Raw genomic sequence first — 14,117 nt, forward strand, 5'->3', positions numbered from 1 at the left:
ATTCAAACTGTGGTACATGACATATGTAAGACATTTTATGAGGTCAAAAATAATGATAAACAGAACCTACGTCCTTAAATACAGTGGTCCTTTAAATGGCCCCGCAGGCGAAACACACTCTCCTACAACAACTGCAACACACAAATAGGACATCTAGAGCGTAATTTATTGCTTGAAGATTTTTTACATACATATCTTCAGAATGCATCTTAGGACAATTTCTTTTCATTTACAAATTATATACACACTTAAGCATGCGTTTTAGTGATAGATATGCTAACACAGTTCTGGTAAATTTAGCGGGTCGCGAATTCCAAATGCCCATGCCATTTTCGTTGATAGCGATTCTGAGGACGAAAAGATCTAGTAAATTAAAAACATTGGCAAACTGTAAACAGAAATGCGCTAGTAATTCCGTCAAGAATTGAGGATCTTGTCAGTAACAGTCTTGTCAGTCACACACAGTCATGTCAGTAACAAGTAGTCATGTAACTAACACAGTGGTGTTAAATTAAAAATAACAATGTAACTCTTTAAATACTAGCTGAACATACTTTATATACACCAGATACAATAAAGCGCCGTCATATAAAATGTACTTTTATACAGTAAGTGGATTACAAAATAATTATACATAAATTTGATTGGCTTTTAAGTCAGAACTATTTCTTAAAAACACTTATTATAGAATCTGAATATGCAATGTAGAACTTCATTGTACCATTGCTATTAGATGTTGTTAGGTGGTTATATACACTGTAGGTCCATGTTTTGCATTAAAGTAAAAAGCTGAGGAAGTATATTATTAACTTAAAGTATGAAACTTTATTTCTGATTCCTGGCAATAATTAAATTTTGACCATTGATCCGCTAGCCAGTCAGCCCCATATTCAACATCCTACTCATATAGCATACACACTGGAAGAACCAATGAATAACACATTGTTGACAAAGAAAAGAGATGTTTTTTATATAACACTGACGCATAAGAGAACATAAAACACAACAAGAAAGATTCTAATGTGTTTTTGGTAATAATAGATTCTAAAGGCTTTATAGTTGCACAGGACCAAGGTGTTACTCACATATCCAGTTTCACATATTATTAAAGCCAAAATTTTTATACTATACATTCAGTACTGTTTTAAGAACATAGTTCAAAAACACTTATTTTACTTCCATATGGCATACATGATCTTGTGTTTGTTTTATTTAGTAATTCAGCTTATTCTCGTTGTCATCCCCATCAAAGATCCGTTAGGGTACGCCTTTTAGCCGATCCATGAGAAAACCAACATAGTGCGTTTGCGACCAGCATGGACCCAGATCAGCCCGCGCGTCCGCGCAGTCTGGTCAGGATCTATGCTGGTCGCTGACAGTTCCTTTAATTGCAACAGGCTGGTCTGGATCCATGCTGGTCGCAAACGCACTATGTTGGTTTTCTCATGGCGCGGCACAATTGTTCCTTTGTTATTCTTTGACAAAGAGAATGAGCTTGACATACTTTAATCATGAATGCAGCACTTTCATGTGTACTGAAATCTAATACACATTTTTATATATTTGAATGTCTGTCTCACTTGTTTCTCAGTTTCGATTCTTAGAGTTGCCAGTAAAATATTAATGTTATAAAAAACAAAATGTATTTTGGTTGTAACTCTTTCATCGACCTTGTACTAAGTATTTATCATTAGCTGTAAAGAAGACGCCGGGACTAACTACTGTTTTATGAACATTTTATTAAGAATGACAGTTTATTGAAATATACATTTTATATCCAGTCTGTATTCTTTCTAGATGATCCAGTTTGTTTATCCGACTACTCCTGTTGCACTGTCCCTGTAACAACCGTATGTACAATGAATATACATTTTTCAGCTTAAGCTAATTATCATGCATTTATCTAGAAGTTAAATATAAAATGAATAAAGTTCAAGCTTTTAAAAAGCGTCAACAATGATGCTTTAAAAACACTTATTTTGAATAAATCAAGTAATTAAAGATGGCCAATGTACTTACATCATTTCACAAACCCAATACATTTTCTCTGTGCATTTATGATCTTGCCAAAGGTAACCATGGTTTCCAACAAGACATATACAATCTTCATCATGATCACCACTTCCGCTGTCAGGCTGACCTATATACAAAAGTTGTCAGCAGCTGCTTAAACCTGTTTTAAAATATTTTGAAAGCACTGAACGCATCCAAGCAAATCAATGGCAGACCAGAATATTGACTGATTGTGCTTATAAGATGTAATGAAACGAGCAACAACACAAATGCGCCCGGCTGGCAAAATATCCTATTTAAACATCGACCGCAGTCAAGTAAACAACTTTAAAAGTTCTTATCGAAGTTGCTTACCGAGTCTGTTCGTGGAAAGTAATAGAATGTGTAACAGGTATTATACTGCCATATATACCTGGATACCAGTTTGTATATTCCAGGATAGGCTGGTCATTTCCGTACCATACCCAGGACCCTTCCACTTGGTCATCCGCTCCACCTGTCCAGACTGAGGTCAAATAGTCCCTTCCATTACCTGGTAAATATTTGAAACCTTTCATAATACCTAAAGATCAAATACACATACTTCAAGTTTACCTCATAAAAATGTAAAAGCTCTAGTGTTAAAAATGAAAGGTATGCTAAAATGAAGTTACTTTGATCGTATCATCACTACTTTAAGCTGTAATAGAAACCACATATTACAATCAATGAATAATGTATTCTATAACAGTAGTAACTTGTTCTCAAAATAATAATAATAATAATAATAATAATAATAATAATGTTAACATTCAGGCCGTTCGTAGAATATTTTCCTCTCCTTCGAAGATCAGGTTCACAAACTCTTGTATTTAAACGACTGTGCTAACCGGATGGTTATCGAACAAATGACAGTGACAGTCAACGAGATCATCAGTTTTACTTGTATAATTTTATGCTATTTCAATAGTTCAGTCTTGCAAATTCTTTCGCATCAGTGTTGGTTATATGATGTGTTATGTATAGATACAGTAACCATGCAATATTCTTCGCTGGCACAAAACACGCCGTCATATTCTTATAGGAAAGAATACAAAGTTAGGATATGGCAAAATTCGTCTTTCGTACAGTTGATAATTAGTCATACATATGGAGAATTTTCATATCTAACACTAGAATGATATGAAGCCAGGGAACAGTTTTATGTTTTGTATGATCACAGGTACCAGATAGTCTAAATGTAATCTAAAACGTTCGATGAAGAAAAAGTTATCCAAAGTGTTCATGATGTTTATTGACGGATGGATAGTTTGGCCGATGGAGAGATTGTATGAAAAGTGATAATCAGTTAAAATCAAATTTCAATTGTTTTGTTGAATTAAATAAAATATCATTCAACACGAATATGTACCATATAATAAAATATAGATATATAAGAAATTATCTAAATACCTCATAAACATGCCGTGACATAATTTTTAATGAAAGAAAAACGTAAACAATTGATTATTTCAGTGTAACTGTCGTAATATTTAATATCATAAATCTAATATGCTGACTAGTTTACTGACTATACTATATAGCATGTTTCTTACGATATTATCCTTTCTTATCCAAGACACCTGGCGGAAATTGTTAGTTTGGCGGTTGTAGGGGATAATCTTTTTAGATAGAGGGTCTTGCACGCGGAATTGTGAGTCACAGCATTCGAGAACCCTCCCAGCGATATAGATACCTGTACAGTACAGATATTATCGTAGTTATAAGTATGGAGCGCTGCGATGCTTCAATAATAATAAAAACTTAAAGAATGATGCATCCAACATAAATACACCTAGTATTACTTAAAATGACCTGGGTTAGATAAACACTCTTACTTTCATCAACCAAAGGTTTGAGATTGTTTACTACAAATCTGTCCTCATCGCTTGAATCAATGTAAACAAGGTACGACCCGTTTTAGCGCACTCCGCCTGAAACAAACGTGATGCCATTTTGAAAATTATATGTAAACAATATGTCATATGCAGTCATTCCAATGAAAAGCATGAAGTGGGAGAACGGTGCCTTTGAGTGATAATGACCCTGGCAAGGTGATAACAGCTCGAGGGACATCTTCTTCAAGCGACACCGCTTTCCCATGTATAAGCTAAGCTGTTTATCGTACGTCTACGTATAGTTTAACAAGACATGTGTAGTATGATATTTTATGTGTATTTGATTATCTTCAGCCTTTAAGGGTTAGTAGGTTCGAGAATTTAGGTTTTAACTTTCATGTTTTTACCTGCAGCTGGATAAAGATACATATTGTAATTTGTTGCTTATACTGCACTTGTTGGTTGAAATTAAATTACGCTTCAGATAAAAAAAACTAAAGCAGCACGTCAAACCGTTACGATATGACGTAATTTCTATCTAAATGGTGGCAAAAGCTACACTAGAAGGGCATTACGGTTGACGTTGTCGGGCTGTACATCTGCACTGCACACAATATAACCTTAACGGCAAAGGAAAAGTAGAACGTCGGCTCGTTCAGACGCCCGTGTCATGCAGCAACATCAATATATTCGAAAGGTTTCTGACAATAGTGTGTGAACGTAACTTTTCCTATTGAACTTTTTCTTTGTTATTTTTTTTCAACTAATATTTATACATAAAGTTTCAGGGAAATTACATATACGTCAGTTTAACCGGATGTTTACCATGATTGCAAGCAATTAATACTCAAGGAGAGGAACTATTTTACTTAACACTTTTGTTCCGATCCTTTGTCTATCATATTTATGTTTGTCAATTGTTTCGCAAAATCAACTTTACGATATAGATATATTTAAAGTAGGTAATAAAAAGGCATATCTTATGAAGCGTGACCTGACAATAATGAAAAAGAAAGTATAACAAACTCACAGCGGCATCCAGCCAGGTTAACCTTGTATTGGTGTTGAACTGGTCACATTGCCCTTGATAACTCTTCCAACCAGAAGGACAGGAAAGTACTGTTAATTATTTTAACGTAAATCTTTACAACCGTGTACAAACATAATTAGCAAATTGATCACACGTATGATATAGTTATGGTTATTTGTTTCCCGGTTTAGTTTAAAGATGGTTAGTTTGACGACATATATTTAACAAATAATCAAAGCCTTCGAATGGTTTATCGTCTAATTTACCACGGTTCACAGTTCATATGCGTAGGAATAGGATCACGAGGGCGTTAGCCCGTGTGATTAAATACTGAAGCATCTGAACGATGAACAGTTGTAAATTAGACGATAAATCACAAGAAGGCCTTGTTGTTTTTCAATCTGACATGCTCATTGACATACTTTAAGGAATATTATGCTGGAATTCATTTACCCGAGGAGTAATGTATCGGACGTCATGCGGCAATTTGACGTCATAATTGTCGTCATAATGCTCTTTTACCGGTTCGCGCGTCAACCGTTGTTTATCACAGAATATACAGAGCTTGATTTCCTTCTTTCTTCAACTGGAAATCAAACCGAGTCATGTTAGAATGCTAGTCTAAGTCGAAAGCAAAAATAATTTTGAAAGAAATTGGGTCACATTTAATTTGCAAAAAATCATTATGTCGATCCTAGGACATTTACGTGCTGAGAACTTGTGATGTCTCGTGTTCTAATTTTGGAGTCGATGCAAATATTTAAGATCTATATTAATTTGCCAGTAGCCATTATCAAAGAAAAGTGCGGGGTCTCTAAATTTATTAAATTTGTTGTTACACAAATTTCAAAATTAATACGCACCGAAAGAGGCAAATATCCCAGCAAAAAAAATAAAATTTTAAGCATTGTACTTGCAACCGTTTGATAAAATGTCATATAATTTTCAACAATAGGTTAAGGCTGTAAATATTTCTACTCGTTTATCATCAAGATAATAAGAAATTGGTAATTATTTTGAAGCTAATACATGTATATATGTGATAGCTTCTCCGAGTTGTTAATATAACTGATAAGGACGTACAATCACAATGATATTTAAGAATCATTATATCCGTTAATATTCATTGTTGAAGGGACTTAACTCCAGAGCGTACAGCAAAAACATAAAGACAATTATTGCTATATTTCTTAAGCTTTGTAACTTAGTTACTGACAGATTATATGTTATGGAAACACGTAAGAATTAGTTGTTTAAATATTGTTTTCCATTCAGAGTTGAAGAGCGTTTGACACGGTGTACCCAAGGCTAACAGCCTTAGTTATAAAGGTTTATAGAAACAGTTGTTGAGTACAATTCCTCTGTGTTGTATTGGTCAAGATAGCAGGAAAGTTTTTATTGCTGAGGCAGTCTGGTTCAGATTTGTTTTTGTTTTCTTGATTTATTAGCTTTTTTAAAGATAGCATTACAACAAAAACTCATGTTCCAGTGTTCATAATATGACTAAACTTCTTTTTTAAAGAACGACCATTTCTAGCCAAAGTCTTAGTCCCAGTCCCTTTTAAGTTCTATAAAGGTTTCAATTTTATGTTAAAACAGATACAATAGCTATCGAAGTAGATGTTATCTATATAATAATAAAATCACTACTTCCCATATTACTCATAAACATGGTCCTTTTGGATTACGGAGTTCACTCAATATTCATAGGTAACAGAGTTCCGCTTAATCCAGTGCTCTGGGGGCGTGAGTGGAATGTTGCTCTTCCCACTATCTATAATGAACAGACTCAATCAAACCGTGTCTGCATTTATTTTGCTTGGTTGCATTCTACGCTTTCAAAGGATCTTCTTACAGATTTTTTTTTATATGAAGAGCCACAAATGGAGGTAATCGAAAAAGAAAATGAATGCAATATTATTTTTACTTTTAGACGGTCCCCCGACGAAACCTTTGGCGGTAAAAAGCTATAAATTACATATCTGTTTAGACCATGTTTAGATTTATTTTATAAAAGATATTCATTAAAATATCTTGTGCTTGGAACATTCTACAATTATTTGAAGTTTATGAAAAACACGAACTTTTTCCGTATGGAAAGTACAGAAATACAGCTTTTACCCTAAATTACGTACATACGGACGAACAGATGTTGTCTTTTTTGTCACAAACATTCAGATATTATAGTAGCGATAAGTCTCTGAAAATCTGATACGCTAGAAAATGTCGAAAACTTTATTTTATGTGAAATAAAGTACAGTCGGATTTAGTGGTGTTCAGCCAGCAGAGACTGTCATTAAAAATTTGTTTCGGTGTATTGATAAATAATACCCAAGAAGAATTATATCGATCAATTTGTCCAGAAATATAATCCCAAGCGACAGTGCGACAATACGACAATGCGAGGTTTTACTAATTCTCGCAACTATGTCTATTGGATTTCAATTTCACGACGCGAGAATTAAGAAAGACAAGCGACAACTAAGACGATAATTGTCGCCCTCTTAACCTCGCGAGGATTGTTAAATCTCGCATGTAAGTATGTTTTCGGACAAGGCGACAACGCGATAATTATAGGCGAGAATTTAAGTGGCACGAACAGGATTCCGTAAATACATGTATACATGTGATAATTTCTCAGATGTTGTTAACATAACTGATAAGGACGTACAATCACAATGATATTTAAGAATCATTATATCCGTTAATATTCATTGTTGAAGGGACTTAACTCCAGAGCGTACAGCAAAAACAGACAATTATTGCTATATTTCTTAAGAAGGCTTTGTAACCTAGTTACTGACAGATTATATGTTATGGAAACACGTACGAATTAGTTGTTTAAATATTGTTTTCCATTCAGAGTTGAAAAGCGTTTGACACGGTGTACCCAAGGCTAACAGCCTTAGTTATAAAGGTTAATAGAAACAGTTGTTGAGTACAATTCCTCTGTGTTGTATTGGTCAAGATAGCAAGAAAGTTTTATTGCCGAGGCAATCTGGTTCAGACTTGATTTGTTTTCTTGATTTAGCTTTTTAAAGATAGTATTACAAAAAAACTCATGTTCCAGTGTTCATAATATGACTAAACTTCTTTTTTAAAGAAAGACCATTTCTAGCCAAAGTCTTAGTCCCAGTCCCTTTTAAGTTCTATAAAGGTTTCAATTTTATGTTAAAACAGATACAATAGCTATCGAAGTAGATGTTATCTATATAATAATAAAATCACTACTTCCCATATTACTCATAAACATGGTCCTTTTGGATTACGGAGTTCACTCAATATTCATAGGTAACAGAGTTCCGCTTAATCCAGTGCTCTGGGGGCGTGAGTGGAATGTTGCTCTTCTCACTATCTATAATGAACAGACTCAATCAAACCGTCTCTGCATTTATTTTGCTTGGTTGCATTCTACGCTTTCAAAGGATCTTCTTTGGCCGAAGGTTGCCGACTTCAAATCACTTGTTGGTTCTAGCCTCACTCGGGACGTTGAATTCTTTATGTAAGGAATCCATCTACTAGTAGCTGGCCTACGGAAGGTCGGTGGTTCTACTTAGGCGCCCGCTCGTGATGAAATAGTGCACGGAGTGGGACCTGGGGTTTTCCTCCACCATCAAAGCTGGAAAGTCGCCATATGAGCTTTGATTATGTCGATGCGACGTTAAACCCGCCCCCCTCCCCCCCCCCACATCCCCAGAAATAACCACTTTGTAATTCGGCTTCACTTATATCCGTGCTATACCACTTAACGCGCTAAAGTACCAGTTAGCGTAAAACTAAGTTTTTTGTTGTTTTAACAGCAGAAGAAACTTATGGTAAAACACATATTTTAATCATGCGCATTCCGTGTCAAAGCATTAACGTACTACGGCCACATAACGGATAATTCAAAAGACGTTATCCTTACTTACTAAGTATTTATTCCTGCTTTCCTCTTTCAATGTCTATACATTTTTATTATAAGCTTTCCGTATCAGCTCTTAACTCATCTTTTCAGCTTTTCTTTTTTTCTTGTTAGTAATCAATTTTTTTTTCAAAATTATAATTTGTAATTATTACCTTTGCTTCTTTTATTTCTAAGATTCTAAACTACAGCTAGTCTGCTTTCCATCGCCTCATCCTCATGACATAATTTACAATATGTAAACATACAAACATCAAGACCTCACTAATAACTACACATTAGAAAATACTAAAATGATACAGTGATCAGTAGTACACCTTTAAAAAATAAAACGACTAAACACCGTAATGAAAAGGTGTAACTGCTACACAGTACCACCACTTAAAAAATAATGTATAGAAAAATCGTGTTTTTCACGAAAAAGAGGTTATATGTCCGCGAAATATTTTCAAGGTGTGGCCAGACGACGTATAATTGATTTTGAGTGCATCTATTTAAGCAAAACACGATAATGCCATACATTATTTCGATTCTAATATGCCCTTTATCTTAAACAGACGATAAAATATAATAACGCTCGTTTTCAGAAGCAACAAAAACATTGACGTCATCGGCGGTTAACGTGACGTCATTTTTAGGCTGAGCGTGTTTTATCAGAAACAAACATAATAATAAATTATTAGGATTCAAAAACTTAGTTACTCACAACTTTACCACATATCACTCAAAGGTTACAGATAATAGTGCATAGTGAGCTCAAAGATGTATATACTAGAACAAAATTCATTTAGATCTATACAAGAAAGCAAAACAAATAGAAACTAGATGTGCGTCCATAGGACACAGGTTCCACTCCGGTCACTGTACATGGTTTTATGACTCAATGTTAAGATGTTTGAAATACAAGCTTTTAAGAACTTTTGAACTTTATGTGTATTTTTCACTTAGTGAAGGACAATAACTCAGGCCTGTCAGAGTTAAATTCCAAAAAGAACATTCGGTGCAAAACTTCAGAGGCTATAAAACCATCCTCTAATGTTTTATGACTCTAGGTCAAGTACATTTAGACATACATGCAGCATTAACTTTTATTTTTTGACTTAGTCAAGGGCAATAACTCTGATATTGCAAAGTGAAAAAATCTCAGGTGCACAAATGCACATGCTGCATAATATTCCTACATGATTTCGTGATTATAGGTGTGTTGTTTAAAGATATATATATCTATGCAACACAAGCACTTCTTGTGTATTTTTCACTTACTAATAGGACAGGACAATAACTCCAGCCTGGCTGAGTGAAATCCCAAACTAGGTGTGCTATTTAACATGCTATATAATAATCCCCTAATGTTTTATGACTCTAAGTCATACTTACAATTTTTTTGTATCCCATTTTTGTATATTTTTGACAATCAAGGGCCGTAACTCTGGTCTGACTTATAAAGATCCGTTACAAAATCCCATGCGCACAACTTCACATGCTGAATAATATGTGTTTCATCACCCTATGTCATATACTTTTTGAGATATGGGCCCAGTTGTTCGAAACTTTAACAATTGATTAAGCTAACAGTTGATTAATTTTTAAAGTAATATTTCAACATTTTAAAAAACTTAGAAAAACAAATGTATGACTTAAGGATTATGAACACTAAATTGTCTTTACAGTAAAATTAAAACATTGTACTAGTGTTTCCTACCAAGACTAGTATTTTGAATCAAAATTTAACAAGCGATTAGTTTAACAGTCTGTTAAAGTTTTGAACAATTGGGCCATGTGCGACACAACTTTAATGTCTTTTTATGCATATTTTTTCTTACTAAGTCAAGGGCCATATATCTGGTCTGACTGAGTGATATCTCTCAGAAAACCCCAGATGCACAAATTCACATGCTGAATAATATTCCTGTAATGTTTCACAATACTGGGTCAAATACTTTTTGAGATACTTGCGATACAAATTAGGACTTTTTATGCATATTTTTGACTACGTCAAGGGCCTTAACTCTGGTCTGACTGTGTGAGATCCAAATTAAAAGCTCTGTTGCACTGGTTTCCGTGCTGAATAAAACTCGTATGTCAAATACTTTTTGAGATATAAACGATACAAATAGGGACGGACCGACGAAAGATCTTACATATGGGTTTTTTTGTTCTCTCTACTGAATGACATAAGGTCAAGTCATTAAAAGTAATCAATATCTTCCCTATTGATATTTGTTTAACTTATAGATTAACCCCTTTACGGGTAATCGGTACTCGTCGTGTCAACTCACTGTGATATTTGTAACGTTTCAAAATACCCTCCTCTAAAAATAATAAAATACAAAAGGTCGGTAAACGTATCCTTGTTGATAAAACAATCGTAGATAAGACTATATTTCACTTTATCGCAGTAGGGATTATTTATGTCGGTGATTTAATTACTGATAAGTGTAATTTAGTAAAGCGTAACCGAACATTAGATAGTTTAAATAACTACTTTAGTCCTTTCTACATTTAGACTTCCATTGTTCAATCTGTTTACAACAAAGACTTACGGTGTCTACTAAGTGACATTTTGGTACTATGTATCGCAAATGTTTACGAATAAATATATACTTTTAAAATATTAATATTTAAGTTAACAGCAGATTTTATATGTTCAGTGTGATAAATTTGCATCAACAGCATAATCTATAGACTGTGTAGTAAAGTATTGAAAACGGACTACAATTAGACCGGCCCGTTTCGACAACACGGTATTACGATACAGATAAAAACAACGAAAAGGACCGAAGCCTGCGAATCACATTGAATCTAGCTTTCTGTGCCATTGCATACGCAAGCTGATAATTATTTTTTTTTTTCGTAACTGGTCAAACTTATACCGGTACTTTAACGATCTTTCAGTCTCAGTTATGTTGAACATAGCATAACAAGTGAATGAGGTATTGCCATGCAATACAAAGTCCCCTACTGGAAAGCACTTAATTTTCTCTACTGCTGTATTTATAACATAATGAACTGATATCTGTCAATAATGTATAAACAATATTGTACTAAATATACAATATGTTATAACAAAACACTTGGATTAAAATTTGCGTATATAAAACCTGCAGTTGTTGATTGTTTCATAACATCTATGAATATAATCAAGAGTGCCAGAATGTCACAATATACGCCCGTCATAGCAAATTTCTTTACACTAGCACCTGTATTTTCAATTATAAAAAAGTTGTAATACAAGTTATTTATTGTAACAACAAAGGGAAGTTAATCCTAAAAAAATCTATATAATATAGGTCAACACAAATCCCTTTACCAGGTAGAGATAGGTCAAAATACACCTAAAGATAATGCATGTTGTACTACAGAAAAGTGGTTTCGACTTTTCCCTACGGCCTGTAATAAAAAAGTTACAATATAAACTATTTATAATAATGACAAAGGGAAGTAATTCTAAAAACAATGGTGCCTCGTGATGGTGAACATTAGTGCCAAGTTACATCAAAATCCCTCCCTGCACGAAGAAGAAATGCTCCGGACATCATTTTTGAATTTGACATTTGACCTCTAAGTGTGACCTTGACCTTAGACCTAGGGACTTGGTTCTTGCACATGACACTACGTCTCATGGTGGTGAACATTTGTGCCAAGTTACATTAAAATCTCTCCATGCATGAAGAAGAAATGCTCCGGACAAAGTCATTCCTGTATCTGACCTTTGGCCTCAAAGTGTGACCTTGACCTTAGACCTAGGGACCTGGTTCTTGCGCATGACACTCCATATGGTGGTGAACATTTTTGTCAAGTAATATTAAAATCCCTTTAAGGATTGTTGAGTTACAGACTGGACAGGGAAAAAACCCGTTTGGCCTTTGACTTCCAAGTGCGATCTTGACCTTTCAGCTAAGGGCCCGGGTTCTGTGCATGGTACATTGTCTCATCTAGGGGAATATATGTGCCAGCTGATATTTAAATCCTTTTTGTATGACAAAGTTATAAACCGGAGAGGAAAAAAATTCTATTGACCTTTGATCTCCAGGTGTGACCTTGAACTTTAAGCTAGGGTTCCGGCTGTTGCGCATGACACGTTATCTCATCATTGGAAACATTTATGCCAAGTAATATTGTAATCCCTTGATGAATGACAGCGTTCTGGACCGGACACGAAACAGACCCTGTTCATGCTATGTTAACATTTGACTGCCAAGTGTGACCTTGACCTTTGAGCTAGATGTCTGAAAATTGAGCATGGCATATTGTCCTATTATGGGGTACATTTGTGCCAAGGTATATTAAAATCCCTTCATTGATGGCAGAATTATGGACCGGACAGGAAAAAAACCTGTTGACATTTTACCTCCAATTGTGACCTTGACCTTTGAGCTAGGGGTCCGGGTTTTGCGCATGACACGTCGTCTCATCATGGGGAACATTTGTGCCAAGTACTGTTAACATTTGACTGCCAAGTGTGACATTGACCTTTGAGCTAGTGGTCTGAATTTTGTGCATGACAAATTGTCTTATTATGAGGTACAATTGTGCCAAGTAATATTAAAATCCCTTCATGGATGGCAGAGTTATGGACCGGACAGGAAAAAGGCCCTGTTGATATTTGACCTCCAATTGTGACCTTGACCTTTGAGCCAGGGGTCTGGGTTTTGCGCATGACACGTCGTTTCATCATGGGGAACATTTGTGCCAAGTGATAATAAAATCCCTTGATGAATGACAGAGTTAAGGACCGGACAAGAAATTGCTGACGGACGGACGGACGGAAAAGCGCATTCCTACAGTCCCCGAAACTGGTTTTCAACCAGTAGGGGACTAATAAACGGGCCGCTGACTAACTTTTACAAAAAGCTGACACCACGAATGTATTAAGATGAAAAGAAGTCATCAATATTCCGGTATGCTAAAACATATTATATGCATAATAAAGCTGACTTTTCCTTTTAAATGAGCCTAAATATCTTAATGTGATGTTAATATAAAAATCCAGATGCTTATGTGTCATCACAAAATTAACTGTTTTGTTTTTTCGAAACCTTTCCGCCACGGACTTGTCTTAGTAATAGGCAATTTAAGTATAATCGTTTAAAGCGCAATTTGCAAGATTTTACGGTTCTTCTCTAAATGTGTTGTTTTACGTTTCCTATCAAAGTTAAAAAAGGAAAACATTCAAAGAATGTCATGCATTCATTTGATTTTATTCAGTCATATAACCAATAACATAATAATTGGTAATATTTCGATTAATATTTTGTCTTCTCAATCTTCAAAATCTTAAATATATAGTAATAAAACCTAATTGGCATCGTTT

General features: G+C 34.7%; 1 long non-coding RNA gene across 1 annotated transcript; it reads right to left on the reverse strand.

The window, feature by feature from the left end:
* Positions 1 to 2,018: 2,018 nt before the first annotated feature.
* Positions 2,019 to 3,948, reverse strand: LOC128549803 (uncharacterized). The gene is made up of 3 exons (XR_008367963.1): positions 3,870 to 3,948; positions 2,426 to 2,545; positions 2,019 to 2,140 (listed from the first exon to the last, which is right to left on the reverse strand). It is a non-coding gene; the product is annotated as an uncharacterized LOC128549803 (long non-coding RNA).
* Positions 3,949 to 14,117: the final 10,169 nt, after the last annotated feature.

This window comes from Mercenaria mercenaria, chromosome 16 (assembly GCF_021730395.1).
Source record: "Mercenaria mercenaria strain notata chromosome 16, MADL_Memer_1, whole genome shotgun sequence".
Lineage (NCBI taxonomy): Eukaryota > Metazoa > Mollusca > Bivalvia > Venerida > Veneridae > Mercenaria > Mercenaria mercenaria.